At 42.0% G+C, this 16,166-nt stretch overlaps 1 protein-coding gene across 1 annotated transcript in view; it reads right to left on the bottom strand.

Moving 5' to 3' along the window:
* Nucleotides 1-5,439: 5,439 nt before the first annotated feature.
* IL1RAP (interleukin 1 receptor accessory protein) overlaps nt 5,440-16,166 on the bottom strand; it is a 69,137-nt gene continuing 58,410 nt past the window's right edge. Inside the window, exon 13 of the transcript XR_004358878.1 lies at nt 5,440-5,451. The gene's annotated coding sequence lies outside the window, so the exon portion shown is untranslated. The remainder of the gene's footprint in view (nt 5,452-16,166) is intronic.

Here is a 16,166-nt window from a genome sequence, read left to right as displayed (position 1 = left end):
AAAATTGCTGTTCTTGTGCTAACTGGCAATACTTTGAGTGTCAAAGAAAGGAACCCTCTGATTGCAGGAGCTGCACATCTTTCAGAGTATGGACTCAGGATACAGGCTCTGCCTGGCCAGATCAAGGTGATGGTTTTGATCTTGTTCCTGTACCTCCTGCTGAGCATGTCTTGTACAGGAGAGGAGCATAAAGATAACCAGAGGGGAGGTTTTAACAGAACTGCTGGTCAACCAAAATATTATTTTAATCTAGATCAAAAAGCAGTGTATTAAAGCCAAAAATAGAATTATATTTCTCTAAACTATTGAATAACTTTTAAATGCAATGCTTTAATTTCTTATTTCCAAGTGATCTTTCAAAATGAAATAATAATTGGGTTTTTTACTTGTTTCAAGGGAAGTCATATTTGGTTTTAGTTCAAATTATGCTGAAATTACAACTTCTTAAATGTTCAGTTCTGCTGTGGGACAGCTTCAGGCCAAAAATCAGTTAAAAACTGGGGAACTATTTGACTGTTCTATGCTGAAAGTCACACAAACTGTGAGAAATTATTATTCCCTGGAAATTATTTTAAGCACTGAGGTATCTCTTCTGCATGCATAAAATTGGGCTTCTTTCAGGTGGTTGCATGAAACTGAGTCTTCAAATAAACTTACTTAGGGAAAGTCTTCCGTCTTCTCTGAATGTAGATGAAAGAATTCAAGTCCTGGCTCAAGCAAACTCAAATTTATTAAGCTAACTTCAAAATATGCCTAGGGAATTGGCATATTATGGCAGAGAATTATGGCAATTTGGAAATTAAAAGCAACAAAAAACTCCAGATAAAATACTAAAGCATGACAAAGCTTTGTTGTTGCTCTGTTTAGTGCCCAAGCAAGACACTAAATTCAGATGCATTTCACTCCTGGCCCAGCCATGAAGTGGCAAAAAGTGGGTGGGTGGCACATCAAAGCTTTGGACAACACCAGACTCAAGTGTCCAACCTGTTCTCCTTGGCCAAGTACGTGTTGCTTAGGAATTCTAAGAGAAGAGAGATGCAGCCTGGCATCAGTTCAGCTCAAGTACTATTTTAAAACATGAGGTATAGCACACTTAGACAATTGGACTGAAAAACAAACAGAAGTATGTTGATATGTGTTTACACTAGATATAGAGTTCTCTTTTTTGTGATGTCTCAACTTACAGAAAATACACATATTTAATTCTAATTTTCCAAGACCTTTGTATATTCATCATCATGGTACTGTGCTTTGGCACCTTAGTCAAAACAAAAAGAAATGAGGATAGACAAGTATATACTAAGGAAGTCCAGTCCTACCCACTTACTTGAGCTAATCATCTCATCTGGACATGCTCAGCAAACAAAAGGTGATCCAAATCTGCTGTCCTCCCTGATTCGCCTGAGGAATGTAGAGCAGGTAGAGCATGTCACCCAGGGGGGTAGTTCATCATTATTTCTCCTGGCAGCTCACCAGAAGTCCTGTTTTGGAAGCATTGGGATCATGTGTGGAATCAAGGAAAAAAAAGACACTTGCTCTTAAGTCGTCAAGTTTGGAATTAAAAAACCTCTCTCGTTCTTTCACCAGTGGTATCTTCAGTGGATGTTGTGGAACAACTTGTAACACAAGCTGGCAGCAATATTTGAGCAGTCTGGGCCCTGGGTCCCCATCTGTACATGTGGGATACCAGCATTTTTCTGGCTCAAAGAGGTTTTGAGATGATAAAAAGGTCAAAGCAGGGGGAACAGGATGGGGAAGTTGTCAGAGGGTGTGAGATATTTTCACCGCTGCTCCATGTGTAGATTACAGCACTCTTCAAACCAGGTGGTGACAGCCTTGCCAGCAGAACAGATGTGCCACAGGGAGCTCAGGGCTCTGCCCTGCACTGGGGACAGATGCTGAGGAAACCAGTCCTCACTGTCATCTCTGTGTCATCGTCACACTAAAAGTGTGAACTTACCCATCTCTGGATGTGTGTCTCACAAGTTTTGGGGGTGTTTGATTTTGCAGTGCACTGTCAAGAGCTCCAATTTTCTTTTAAGGTCACAAGATGCAACTTCTGACCAGCATGGTCAAGATTTGTCCTTAGTTTCAATGTGCTTTGAGCAGGCAGTGGAAGAACGTTTGCTTACTACCAGCTACTTAAATTCCTTTTTCCTTTCCACCCAACAAATATTTCTCCAAGCCAAACACAAAGAGTTATATTTTACACAGTCTTTGAAATGCACACTTCAGTTTCAAGGAGCCTGCTTCAAGGAGGGCAGCATACTTGCAGGTATTTTGAAGTAGCAGAAGAAAAGGAAAAGGATAATGCAATGGTGGAGAACTGAAGCATGACTTTTACGATGTTTGGCTTTTTTCTGTGCCAGCAAAGATTCAATAGTGTGGAGGATTTGTCTGCAGAGTCATTCTTTGCCCTCCTTCCCTTTCTTTCCATTTCACATTCCCCCTGGCTCCCCTCAGCTCTGGTAGTTCTTTATTCTCATGATAGTTCATGAAATGCCTCATTTGCAAAATAAAGTATCACCAGCACCTGCTAGGTAAAAGAAATCATGGCCAGCATGCTGCTGTAACCTCTCCACAGGACAAAAACAGACCAGAGAGGTGCTCAGGTGGGAAATCACCCAGGATACAGAAGCTGGTGGGTGTTGAAAGATGTATTTCTCCTCTCAGTCAATTATAAACCACTGTGTTTGCAGAAGTGATATGTAAGCTGCAAACACGGAGGCTGTGACTATTCATAATCACTGAGTCGCTTATTTTTGCTAAGTTTGAACTTACACCCTTAAATCCCAAAGCTCTACAATGAGTTTAAAGGTCTGTGTTTGTATGGAATTTCCACATGCAGATCTCATGTCTGTAAGGACAGTTGGCTGATTAATTCTCTCTTTTTCAGTTTTTCTTCCATAAAATCTGTGTCCAGAAAGGCCTGGTAAAACAGTTGGCAAGAAGAGGGCAAGGCTTTCACCAACACTGTCTGAGAAAGGATAGATTCCCCAAATTCAGACATCTACTAAAGAACAATTGCAGTTACATGCATCAACCTCTGCAGATTACACCAGAGAGGGTATAGCATGAGTGTGTTGGGTGCTTATGGCACGGCATTTCAGTGTATTGGGCCTCAGAGAGGTAAAAATGAAATAGAAACAAGTAGATTCAGTAGGTTATTATTTTGTCCGAGTTGTTAACAATCCTTTACATTTTAATTGTCTGTAATTTTCCTAAAAGTCTTGCAAAAAGAACATTTAAAACTTTGGGTTATTGAAGAAGTAACACATCTCAAATGAAAGCAAACTTTCTGCCAAAGCAGTGTTTGGCAAAAGATGAGGACTATTGATGTTTTACAGGACTTTTTTTTTTTTCATATTAGAAAATATTTATAAAAAATGTATATCAGATCTAGACATCAAATTTGGTCCTGATTTACAGCACCATCATGAACCTCCTTCTAAGTATTCATGGTAACTGGATTGTTTATGAGTAAAACAATTGCAGATAAAGTGATTATCTCTTATTATTCAGGTGGAGGTGTTGGCACCTGAGTGCACATGTCTGAGAGAGAGAAAGGGAAAGAAGTTTGCATTCAGAAGCTTTATGGAAAGTCCCACGGGACAAACAAATAAACATTTCACAATCTGCCATTGTAAGCTCAGAGATCTTGCCAACACTTAAAAAGAATTTTTCACTAGCTCACTTCTGAGGGATGTTTAATACTTGAGGGCATGAGGTGGCAGAGGTAGCATCTGCTTTTTCACCTCCACATCCTCTGACTCAGCTTGGAGCAGGACACACTGTTTGCCAGTCATCACCTGTCCACCCACCTGCACAGCAGCTTTGTGAGGATCAGATGTGTGTCAGCCCATCTCACTCGCTTTCTCTTCTCTCCCTCTCAAAAGAATCAGTCTCAGTTGATTTAATTTCATTTCTTTGTCACCAGAAAAAAAGCAAAGTGTGTACACTCAGGTTAGAGTGTGGGGTGCACAGATATCCAAGTGCAGTGGCAAGGAATGCTTAATCCTACTCCCAACAGCTCAGCCTCCTCCACACTGCACCTCTCTGCCCCCATAATACCAGAGTTACTGCACCTTAGGCAGGTCTGATGAATTATTAAATAATTAAAATCACCAAAAGGGGCAGTAGAGACAAAGGTTGTGGGAGGAGATGGGGTTTGGGGATTTGCACTTGTGTGATGCTCAGTGGGTCATTGTCCCCAAGGCTGAAGGACAAGCCATCAGCAGTGCTGGGATGCTGGTGCTGCAGGTGGCAGGATCACACCCTAAGTCACATACCTTCATGATAAATGGATTTCTAGACATGCGGAAAATGTTTTGGCATGGAATTTTGTACAGTGTAAAGCTGCTCTTGAAGTCCCATGGCACACGCAGGTCCATCAGAGGACACACAGATTTGTTCCCTTTACAGTGAGATTTTCCCAGTCCAAACAATTCAATATATGGTAGAAATAAGAATTTTATTCACATGGAAATAAAAAAGGATGACTGATTTTTGAACAATTCCTATTTGTCACAACAGAAAAAGTTGCATTTCACATATCTTGCAAGGAGAGAGGTACCACACAACACACCTGGACTCATTTAATTTTTTACATTTACTTTGTGATTATGCTGGAAGTGCTTAGCCATGAAGCCTTCAAATCCACTGAGGATTATCTGTGGATTTTCTAAGACTATGTCTGCATTAGCAAGTAGGATGGACTAAGATGCACAGAGCCAGGGACCAGGAAGATTTTTGCTGAGGACTTGACATTCACAGTAAACACATTTCATGGTTCTGTCGTTTGGGGCTTAGTTGTTTGGGGTTTTTTTCCTCTTTTTTAATTCATGTCATATACAGCGTGGTTCTAGGGACCGATTTCCCAGTAGTGCCTGGAATGGATAAGGGGAACACATAATGCAGACACATCTCCTTCAAAGGGACAGTAATCCAAGCATCCTTAAGATGGCACCACAACGCAAACCAAACTGCTTCTACAGGGAGCTGATCTGAACTGAAACACTAACGCAGACGCACACTCGGGGCTTCACAACGATTTTAGTTAATGGAGCTGTAATCTCAATTGATATTTAGGAAGCAAAACACAGTTAGTAGTACTAAAAGAAAAAAAAAAAAAAAGCACTCAGCGTTCCTCAAGTGTTTGTATTCTCCAGGATCACACCAGATGGGGCACTATGGTTACTAAGGTTGTCAGTTTATTAGTTTTATCAACCCTCCAGCTGCATATGAGGCTAATGTAAGAAACTTCCCATCTATGAGGGAAAGGGGAAAAAGCAGGGAGAGAGGACTGATAAAATAAAAAAATAAATAAACAAGAAATTAAGCATAAGATAAGATCAACACTACTATTCATTTGTCTTAAGTATGTGAGATAAATTAAAGAATAGAGATCTCTATCTGGGCAAAATGTGCATCCAGAACCCTTCTTTCCCTCCACTGAAGTAGGAAATATGTAGTTTATGACCAGCTGGGACAATCTCTACTGAATGGCTTTAAGGTAATAAATCACAGAAGCTGGTTTGTCCACATTTCTTTCTTTTCTTTGGACTGTTTGGCTAAATCTCCCACAGAGAAAGTTACGCCATGCAGGAGATTCAGCAAAATGCATGAAAAATATACTCCTGTCACCCACAAATTCCTCAGCTCTGGCCAAAGTCCAGTTGTGGCTTTAATACAAGACAATGCCTTACTGCTCACCTTCCCCAAATCCTACAAGGGCAGCTGTTTAAACATTTATCATTAAATGTTTCAAAAAGGAGAGCTCACTGTAGCACAATGATGCTATTTGAGCCCTCAGGTTTGTTTCCGGGACCTATAGAACACATGCGGGTTTGGGTGGGGTCATCCCATAGCCACACAGTTGGCTTATTTTGCTCACATTCATGCTAAATACATCTCTAATATTTTTTTTCTGTGTGTTCCTGATTTTTCACGAACTGGTTCAGCAAATCCAAAGCTGTGGCAAAGACTCAGCATGTTGGGAAAAGGCCTCCTTACAGCTGCATCAAGAAGGAATTGAGCCAGAAGAAAGCTGGCTTGCTTTCTCATGCTGCTTCCAACTGTTCCTCATATCCATTACCTGTAATTCACTCCTCAGATTCATGTATTCCTGTCGAAGGACACTGTGGATGCAACAAGTCTATGTGAGAACAAGGAAGACAGAGAAACTTCATGAAATAGAGATGTATAGAGTTACTAAAGACAGAGAAACTCCTGGATCTGACCCTCCCTAAACAAGGAGAGATATATGTCCTTGACAAGTTATCACGTTTTCCCGTGGATTGCTTTTGTCACTGCCAAATACAGCACATTGGGATAGCTGGACCTTTGGACTGAGGTGGCCATTCCTGTGTTCACAGGAGACCACTTACATGGGGTAGCAGGGTCTTTCTCCTATGGACAATTAGGTTCCTAAAGGGACAGAAGTCAGCTCATTCCGCAGCAGGATACCAGGAGCCACTGTTTGAATGACCTTCCAACCTGAACTAGGCGTGAGTCAATGATCTAAAAATGAAAAGCTCCGATTGTCACTTCCAAAGGTCCTGCGGGGTTGTGGATCTTGCTGTGATCTGGGAACATGGTTTCAGGAATGGTTTGGTTTCCCTTGAGAAAGTGGGTTATTAAATGCCAGTTGTGGACCTCACGGCATGTGTTTGAAGGCCCCCAGGTTTCTTGTGCTGTTGCAGTGCAGCAGGAGACAACAGCATGGCCAGCCAGCCTGCACCCAGCACTCATCTGAGTCTCTGTTTTCCTTGCAACTGCCAGATTTCTTCAGCCTGGGTGGCTGAAATGAGACAGCTAATGCTATACTTAATGACCTATTTAATGGCCCATTTTCCAGAAGTGATGGGAACTTAAAATTATCCCTGTGCTCAGTGTGAGTTGTGGCTGCTTTGCAAACAAAAAGTCCAGATTAGGCATTAAGCCTCATTTTAAGTGGACAAAAGTAAAAAATTAAGTCTTAGATCCTTGTCCTTCCTGCAGTAACACCAAACATAAATACATCAAAATAAAATACATCCTCCCATTGACTTTCTTGGGACTCTCAGTGTGAGCTGGGAGAGTTGGTCTTTCCCAAAAGCACTGCTAGCCAGTGGCTCAGCAGCTGCTGCATGCTCTGGCCTCACTCTGCACCATGTGTGCTGCTCACAGCTTGTTCACCAGTCTGTTGAGAGTGCCAACTGGAGCTGGCACACACTGGTGCAAATCTGTGATCCTGTGGACTGGAAAGCCCTGGCCTTTCCAACTCCCTTTGAGTTGTCACAGACCTCCCTGACCATTACACCCCCTCTGCTCATTTCAGGGATTTCAGGGTAACAAAAGATCTCAGCTAAACGGCTCAGTGTTAGACACGTCCACAATTCAAAAAGCAACTATCATTTCTCAGCACCCAGGCCTGAGCATAGGCTTTGTTGATTCTGTCTCAAGGCTGAGAATACTGACTCACCTGAGGTGATGTTTGTGAGCTCACTTGCCATCTCATCTGTGGACTGAAAAGCCTTTCCTGCTCAGGAAAAAAACCCCATGCTGGCACCCTGGAAAGGGAAACCCTGTTGCTCATATGGAATCCCTTGTCAACTCAGTGCAGGCTCTTTCCACCTGGAGCTCAATCCACTGCTGTGGCACCAGGGACACCTGCCAACAGCCAAACTGTTTCTGCCATGTAAGCTGGCCCATAGCGACCTCCACCCGCCACATGAGCAAGACTTACTAAGTGGCAGAGCACAGCATGAAGGAGACTGACTGCAGACATTGATTTCAATCTTGGTGCTCAAAAACTTCCAGCCCAATTTGTTGAAAAATGGGCTTTCAGGTCTGTGAAAACAATGGAAGATGTTTTTAAGGGTTTCACCCAAATTTGGAACATTTTGGATTGAAGCATCTTGCAATCAGCAGACTTTGAAGCCCAACATTTATTTTAGAAACACCAAAACATATCTGCTCTTAATTTCAGAAGCCTTAATATTCACCAAGATGCCGAGAATCAGGAATCAGCAGCACAAGTCTCACCTTTCAGAGCTTCTTGCTGCATAAGCACCCTCCAAAGGCCTTTTAGTGCACACCAGAATGAAAACAGCTTACTTTTGGAACAACGTCAACAGATTTTATCCCTACACATGAGACACTTAAGACTTCATTGGCACCTTTTTTTACCCTGGTTTAAGTGGGTTTTCACAAGCTTTTGAGGCCACAACCAGGCCAAGAAAATTGTTCTGTTGTCCTGGACTTGTCATCTCTAGGTTTTGCTCTCCTGGTGTCCTCCTATGCCTTCTCAATCAACTTTTCCCTGGGTAGCCTCAGATTGACTTCAAGGAGTGGTTTCTGATCTGTCATGCAGGATGAATGACTTAATGAATGTCCAAACCACTGCATACATTGGGAATTTTCTCCCCAGAAGAGAAAAAAAAAATACATGAGAACATGGCAGAGCTACTTTAACTCACAATGGGCTTTCTGAGGATGAAAAGGTGGCTGCAGCTTGCTGTTTCTCTAATACCAACACAGGGGCACATGCAACGAAATAATAAGGCAGCACAACCAAGAGAGACCAACGGAGGGGTTTTTTCACTCACTGCCAAGTGGCCTTTTATGAAAGAGCACTGCAAGCAACTCAGGGATACTGGGATGCAAAAAGTATTTCAAAATTCAGGAAGAAAACAACATGTTATTTAAAAAGGTCTGAGCTCTGCATCCAGAATCTCAGCCACAGTTCGCTGGGAGGACATTCTAGGAAAACAGATCAATATATTTTACCTTTGGCATCTTCTAGTAGCAAGATGCTGGATGGATGCTGGACCACAAGGACCCTGATCTTATAAGATGCTTTTATAAAAGCAAAACAATATCATAGATGCAAACACTGTCCAAAACCAGAAACACACAAGAATTGCAGTCTTTGGGTAAACTTGAGTATGTCTCAAATCAGCTAAGTCAGCAGTCAGGCCTGGACAGGGACTGTCCAGCTCTATCCCTGCAACAGGAACTCACACCAGAGCCTCATGAGACAAAGGCAAGAGCCAGGGAACCTCCACTGTGGGTTGCAGGTTTGCCTTATGGAGACCTGCTTTGCCCTCTAGTGACTGTTAAGCATAAACCAGGAAATTTTCTATTCCAATTAATAAAAATCAGGTCCAGCTACATCTGATGGCTGGCAGACAAGCAGTGAGGTTGTTCTGACTTTCTTTGGCCCAGTTAAGAATATCCCTCTCCCAAGGCAGCCTGTCACCTCTGTCCATGCAGGATGGAGGAAGGAAAGGAGATGCTATTCTGAAAAGTTGAGAACAGACATCCTAAATTGGGAAATGAATGTCCAAGGGATTGGTAAAGGAAAATCCCCCAGGGCTGATACTATTTCTAGTCTGCACATGCCTTGGAACTGAAAGGAGACTATTTGGGGGAAAAAGGAATGGATGAATAATGGAAGCAAAAATAGTCGCTCCACATTCCTTTCCAAAGCTGTGTTGCCTACAAACTCCTTGCAAACAATTGACAATTCATCAGATCATGAGCTCATATTTTGTGATCTATGGGGCTATAGACTTTGTGAGCTACAGTCTGTGTAAGTGACTACTAAAAGAGCTCTTAGTTGGAAAAATAACAACACTGATCTTTGTTTAAACAGTAGCAGGGGAAGAGAGGGATTAGAGTAGACATCTAGAATTTTGCAATTACTGTGCTGTACAGAAAGCAAATTCTTGGAAAATACTCTATAAAGAAGGTTTTGCTTTAAACTTAAGAATAAATACTAATATTTTTTATTTTGAAAATGCTAGTCTGTCTGCTAAATTAGAGACACTTTTGCTACAACTCAAGATAATCCAAGAATGTAAATGGAGTTCAATTTCTTAGTATCACAGAAATGAAAAAAAAAAAATAAAAATTCTATTTGGAAACTCTCAAAGAGCCAGCTTTTGTGGTCAGAATATAGGGTTATTATCATGTGATTGAAAAATGCTTTTCAGTGTTTTTACATATAAACTATTTTACAGAGACTCAAACAAAAATAACCTGGGGACCACAAATTAGTTTAACAGAAAAGTTAAAACCAGAAATAGCCTTGAGCTTTTATGCCAAGGTTGATTAACAGGAATATTTCAGGTAGGTTGGAAGCCATTCTCTCATACCACTGATTAGAGTGAGTTAAAAAACCCAGCACACAAAACACAACAACAAAATAGGGCAAAGTACATCCCAAATAATTTGTGAATGAAAGAGGAGAGGCTGCATTAGATGATTTGCTCAGTCACTGATTTCTACACATATATCATTAGGATATTATGATACCTACAGTTGCACCTAAGAACTCAGTCCTAATTAGGATTTTTTGCAAAGTGTCATCAGCTGGAACATTGTTGGCAGGGGAAACATATTTTTACACCATTTAGATGTGTTGCAGGCTTTGGAAGAAACTGGGAAAGACTCACATGAAGTCTGTAATCATGTTTGAAACTGCTGCCTGTCTGTCAGCTCCATGTCCATGCTGCATACCCAGAGCTGCACATCAGCATCCGTGTTTTTTAAGGATGCTCTTTTTCTGTGTTTTTCTACACCAAATTCACAAATGGTTTTCTGTTAGGCTACAGCTGCCCAAGCTCTGCTGACCCCTGTCTGTGCTGGGCTGGCTCTACAGTGGATTCAGTGGCTTGATTCATACCAGTATATGATTAAGAGTGGTCTTATCTGATTTTTAACTTTATTATTCCAAGAATAACCATAACTTGTAACTCCCTCATCCCAAAAGATGGTTTGTATAAAGTCTATGTTCCTGTCTAAGAGTTCCTGGCCCCAGCAGCCACCAGGTGGCATCGAGGGAGGTGAGGTACCAGTTCAAACATCGTCCTGCCCTTGACAAGTTTTAAAATCAGGTTAGGTGTACCAAAAGGCATCTGTAAGACATGGGCTGCTCTCCAATGGGCAAACTGTCAATCTGCATTCACGATCACCTACAGCACATGCAGGTGTCTATCCATGCCTGGCTTTACCATCCCAGAGGACTAAACAGCAATGCAGACAGTCCTTCAAAATCAGATCAGCTGGACAATGCTGATAGGCTAGAACAGTGATTGAGGCTTTTAAAAACTGCTTCCTGTTTTTTGACCCTTTAGAGACATAGGTGTGACTATTCCATAACCAAGTGTTCAAGATCTTGCTTCTGATAATAACCAAGTACTTCAGAGGAAGGAAAACCACAACAGCAGATGTTTGATAGTCTCTTGCTGATGAGTTTGTTATTGCATGTTAGTTTGCTACTGATCTTAATAGCTCATAACTGATTTAGATGGGGAAAACTAGAATGGAATCACTTGCTTTTCATAGATCATAGCCCTTAGCTCTTCTTGACAAGAGGTAGAAAAAGCATTAAGAAAAGAAATTTGTAGTTCTGTTCTGAGCAGTGAGAGCTGACAGTCACCCTGCAGACCAACTTAGGAACACCAGGAAACAATAGAAAGGGTTAATCAGAAGCAGTTCTCCTCTGAGTTCCCATATTTGTACACAAGTGAGGCAGTTTCATGCCTATTTCATGTAGAGATGTGTCCTCAGTGGTAAAAACATGGGTACAGCTGGGCAGTTCCAGCTCTGCAGAGCTGCAGTGTAGACGTGGACAGAGCTGAGGCAGCACGAGGCTCCTGGGTGTGAGCTGCAAGGATACCATTCTCCTCATCCTGGGGAACCCAGACAACACAGAGACAACTTTAGCCAAACTCTGCTGAAATTGCTCAAGGCAGATCTAACAGCACTAAAATTAGTAAATACAGAGAAGGCCACAAATTTCCTTCAGAGTTGTTTACCTGCACCCGAGTGCTGGTGATAAAATCCCACAGTCTCATGAAGGTTTTCCCAAGAGTAGACAGGTATTATCAGCATGTATGTACCACCTTATTCTCCAGCTCTAAAGGTTTCTTCGTATCCCTTTTTTTATGAGAGTCCTGAGAAGGCAACACTTTTGCCTGGTCATCCAAAAGGAGAGAGTTGGAGGTGTGAGGGAAAGAGCAACGGGCTGTGACAAAAGATGCTACTGGTCTATTGCTTTGTGGGGGGGAAGAGCAAACAGGTAAAAAAAGCATGTAAAAGCTGAAGGACTCAAAATTAATTCTGTTCTATTTTTCACAAACAAGTAAATTCTAACAGGGTTAATTGTATTAAAGGAATAGGTTACTCTGAAGGAGCATAGTGGAAGAATGATTCCAAGAAATATCCAGACTTTAAAAAACTCCATGTATTCAAGATGTCAAGGGCTGCTGAAATTCCCTCTAGAATGCTTATGGAAAGAATTAGCTTAATTAAACCTCTGAACTATTAATGATTTCATTCAAGGAGGCAAAGATGACAGGAAAGGTCTCAAAGGAATGAAAAAGGGCAAGCATAATAATTACCTTAAAAAGAGGGAAGAGAGGAGGTCTGGAGATTAGCCTTTCCAAGATCTAGGACATGTAAGTGGTTACAGAGCATTCTGTCATTAGTACTGAACGGATAATGAAACCATAAGGACCTGCTGCAAGAGATTTGATGAAAACAAGTGTGTAGAACCACCCTGAATTCCTTCAGAATGTGAGTGACCTGATGGAGGACGAACCAACATATGTGATCCTAACTGGAGATTCTTATCTTTCAATACTTTTTCCCTTCTGCCATCTCCTAAGTTAACTAAGGAATTATGCTGTAATCACTTCTGACTTGTGGGTACTGGTACTGAGTAGCTGGGCAGGGAGGCGCTGATATTCCTGTCATTCCTCTGGTACATTTGTATCCCACCAGTTTTGTTATATTGAGAGCATCTTCTGCTTTCTTACCTTCATAAGCTCATGTCTCACATCCCCACCATAATAGATGAGGCTGGAAGTTTTAGTACAGACCTTTAAAGATCAGCACCCGCGAGGCCATTGCAGATCATAAATAGAGTAAAAAAAAACCTATATGCAGGTGGAGATAGTCCAGAACAAAAGGCTGGATCTCCCTTGCACTGAATTTTGAGTAATTTTTTAAAAATTAAGGGCTTTATAAACTCCCCATACCCAAACCCAACCCAAACCCATTAGGGTTTAAAGCAAAAGCCACCTAGGCTAGATGTACACTCTGGCAGTGGAATGCATTTGTGACCCAGATCCCATTTCTGTGCCCAGCCTTGTGGGTATGTGCCCAGCGTCAGCCAGGGGATAAGTCTCCTTCTTCTTACACAGGCTATTGAGATGTTTTCTACAACAACTGGACAGAGAAAATAGTTCTAATCTTGATCTAAGTTCCAGCTAAAGAGACCTCCTTTGCCTGCCTCCAGCTTTTTGAGAGAAAGGTGCCACACCTTGGAGCAGTACAGTGTTTTCTCATCTTCTCTTTCCCTTCAAATTGGAAGGCATGAGAAAGCAGCTTGGCAGAGCCTGCTTGACAAGACTTGACATCTAAATTGAACATCCAGGCCTCAAGTTCCTGATTTGATTGAAGAGTCAGTAGAACTGCCTCTTGCTAACTGGTGGGCTGCAAAACTGGCTGTGTGCTCCTCCAGATAAGGGCTCCTTTGTGCAGCGTTGCGTAACGGCTGCCACGGGTTGATGTGGGCCAGGCCATAAATAACTCCTGCATAAATATTTTTAGCAAATACTTTCTGCTCTCTTGAGATCCACTGGACAGCTTGAAGTGTGTGTATCTGTGTGTGAAGTAGGTGGGGGAAGCTGGAAGAGCTCCCATCAGGAGCACAGAGCAAATATCACAGCGCTCCTGATACAATAACGCAGCAGAAGCTGACGCCTCCATGCGAGAGTGTCCAGAGCAAGCAAGATGTCTCAAAAGAGCTGCCTCATCAGAGTGGCAAGGCATGTTGTCCTGTGGCAGAAATATGAATGAACCCACTGCCCACAAGAGGTGGATGCCAGCAGAAGTGCTCTGAGCAGGACGATCCCCAGGCAAGTCCCAGTTGCTGTCCTCTCTGAAGGGCCCCCTCCCAGGTATCTACTGACCTTTCTGGCATATGCTTAATGCAGAGAGAACTGTTGGTTGCATGCCTGTAGTGGTTAACCTGTCTTAATTTGCACCTGAAGGGCACTATCTGACTCCATCTATAGAAAACACTGCTAATCTTTACAGATGACAGCAAACATAGCAAGGGTTAACAGAGAAGCACAGTGGCTAGAAGACTCCAGGCTACAAGTGGGGAAAAAAGTGAACCCTTCACTCTAATATATGAATCCATAATTAGAAGCCCAAGCATCCCTGAAAATACAGAACAGGACAAAATAAGCTACTCACATTTTCCTCCCACCCCCACTCCAGAGGCACTTCAGGAAGGTGTGATACACTCCCAATGTGTCAAACAGCCTGTGCTAGCTACAGCTGATGGCACAGTGGGGAAGGTGCACACTGGGTATGGATTCCATGTATTTATCATTACTGATTTTATGACTACTTCTGTGCAGAGCACGTCACAAACAGAGTGTCAGGATTTCTCAAGATTCTGTGCCTGTATCTTCAAACCAAACGAGCTAGGAGAGAAGGAGCAGTAAAGAGTTGGGAGGAGAGAATCAAGAGGGAAAAAAAATGGTCTGGATTGATCCAGACTGGAATCATCCAGGATAGCCTGTGCATTTCAAGTGCTAGGCCAGGGGAACTTCATAAAAAGGGTTAATTCCACAAAAAATATGGAGATGGAGAAAAAACACTAAAGACTATTGAGCTCACTAATTAAAATATCATTTTGGCATGCAATAGGACATGAGGATACACAGGAGAGAGCAATTTTGTCTGCAACTCCTGGGAATCTGGACCCTAAAAGTAAAAGGAGCTTGTTCTGAAAGCATCAGGGAAGAACCAGCACATTTGCCTTCTGTTATTCCATATAGGCAACACAGAAGGTGTATTTCAACTGAACAAACTAAGCTTCACAGATACAAAAATTTCTCTCTCTGCTATAAAGTCTGTATGTAACCAGGAGCAATTACCTAGATTAAGGTATCTGGAAGCACTCAGATATCCACCTTTCAGTGCTTTTTCTTAAGGGATATAATAAGTCATACTTTACCATAGCGATCCGTAGGAAAAGTGATCTCTGGTGACGTTCACTTCCAGCATCTGCATCCAACGCAGGCACCTGGTGATATATCTCAACCCAGCCCCACTTCTCAGTCATTTCTGTGAGGGTTTGCTTGCCTAGCTGTATTCTTCAGACACAGCTGGTGTGATTAATAAGCATTCACTGATTATTTAATGGGATGACCTTAAGGGAGTTGTCTGAGGCACTAAAGGAGTTGCTGCAGGTGGAACTTGTTGCAAGAATTTTCCCTGCCACCTGCTAGCAATGTTACTGAATTATTTGGTACTTTCTATCTTTAAAAATTGAAGGAAAATATTAATGTAACTAGTCTAATACTAATCTTGTATGCTCTGCTTTTGCAGCCAGGGATAAGAGGGAGTTTCAAACTTTCCCTATTTATAAGGGGAGGGAGATTGCAGCACACGGAATTTAAAAAGAAAGGCCAAATGCCAACCTGAGAGGAAAGTAAGAAAAATCAAATAATGTACTAAGTCAAACTGAGTGATAAAGGTGACAATGGGGAATGCTGCTAAGGTGTCAGCCAGGCAGCCAGGAATTCTCAACAACAGAGCTTGCTTTTGGGCAATTGCTCTCCTTATTCTAGTGTTTCTGTAAAAGCACTGGCTAAACAGAGAATAATAAAGGGTTACCTTCAGTCTGTGAAATGAGTGGTCACAATTTCACTTTGTAGTAGTACAATGGAGAGCTGCTATTTGCCTGCCAAGTACTGTATTTAAAAAAAAAAAAAAAAAAAAAAACAACCCTATTATAAATAAAAGTACAACTGATAATGCCAGGATGAATACTTTTTTTTTTTAATTGGAATGATACGATCTATTTTCACTGCCACATCTTTCCTTGTTCCGTCTCCTTTCATAAGATCACCTACTAGACACTAAATATAAGCCACTCACCAAACTGAAACAGCCAGTGACAGGAGGTGATACCCTGCAGGCTGCTCCGACCTGGATGCTCCAGCATTCCACTGGTAACTGGCAGACAGACGTCTGTACACAGTTTTGGACCACACTTGCTGATGAAGTCACTGCTCAAAGCATCTGTTGTGTTGACCTCTTCACTGTACACAGGGTCAGACTGAAGAAACTTAGTGTACCTTGTGGAAGTTTACTGT

The sequence above is a fragment of the Chiroxiphia lanceolata genome, chromosome 10 (genome assembly GCF_009829145.1).
Source record: "Chiroxiphia lanceolata isolate bChiLan1 chromosome 10, bChiLan1.pri, whole genome shotgun sequence".
NCBI classification, from domain to species: Eukaryota; Metazoa; Chordata; class Aves; order Passeriformes; family Pipridae; genus Chiroxiphia; species Chiroxiphia lanceolata.
The sequence above is the reverse complement of the archived record's forward strand: the minus strand, read 5'-3'. Positions and strand labels throughout refer to the sequence as shown.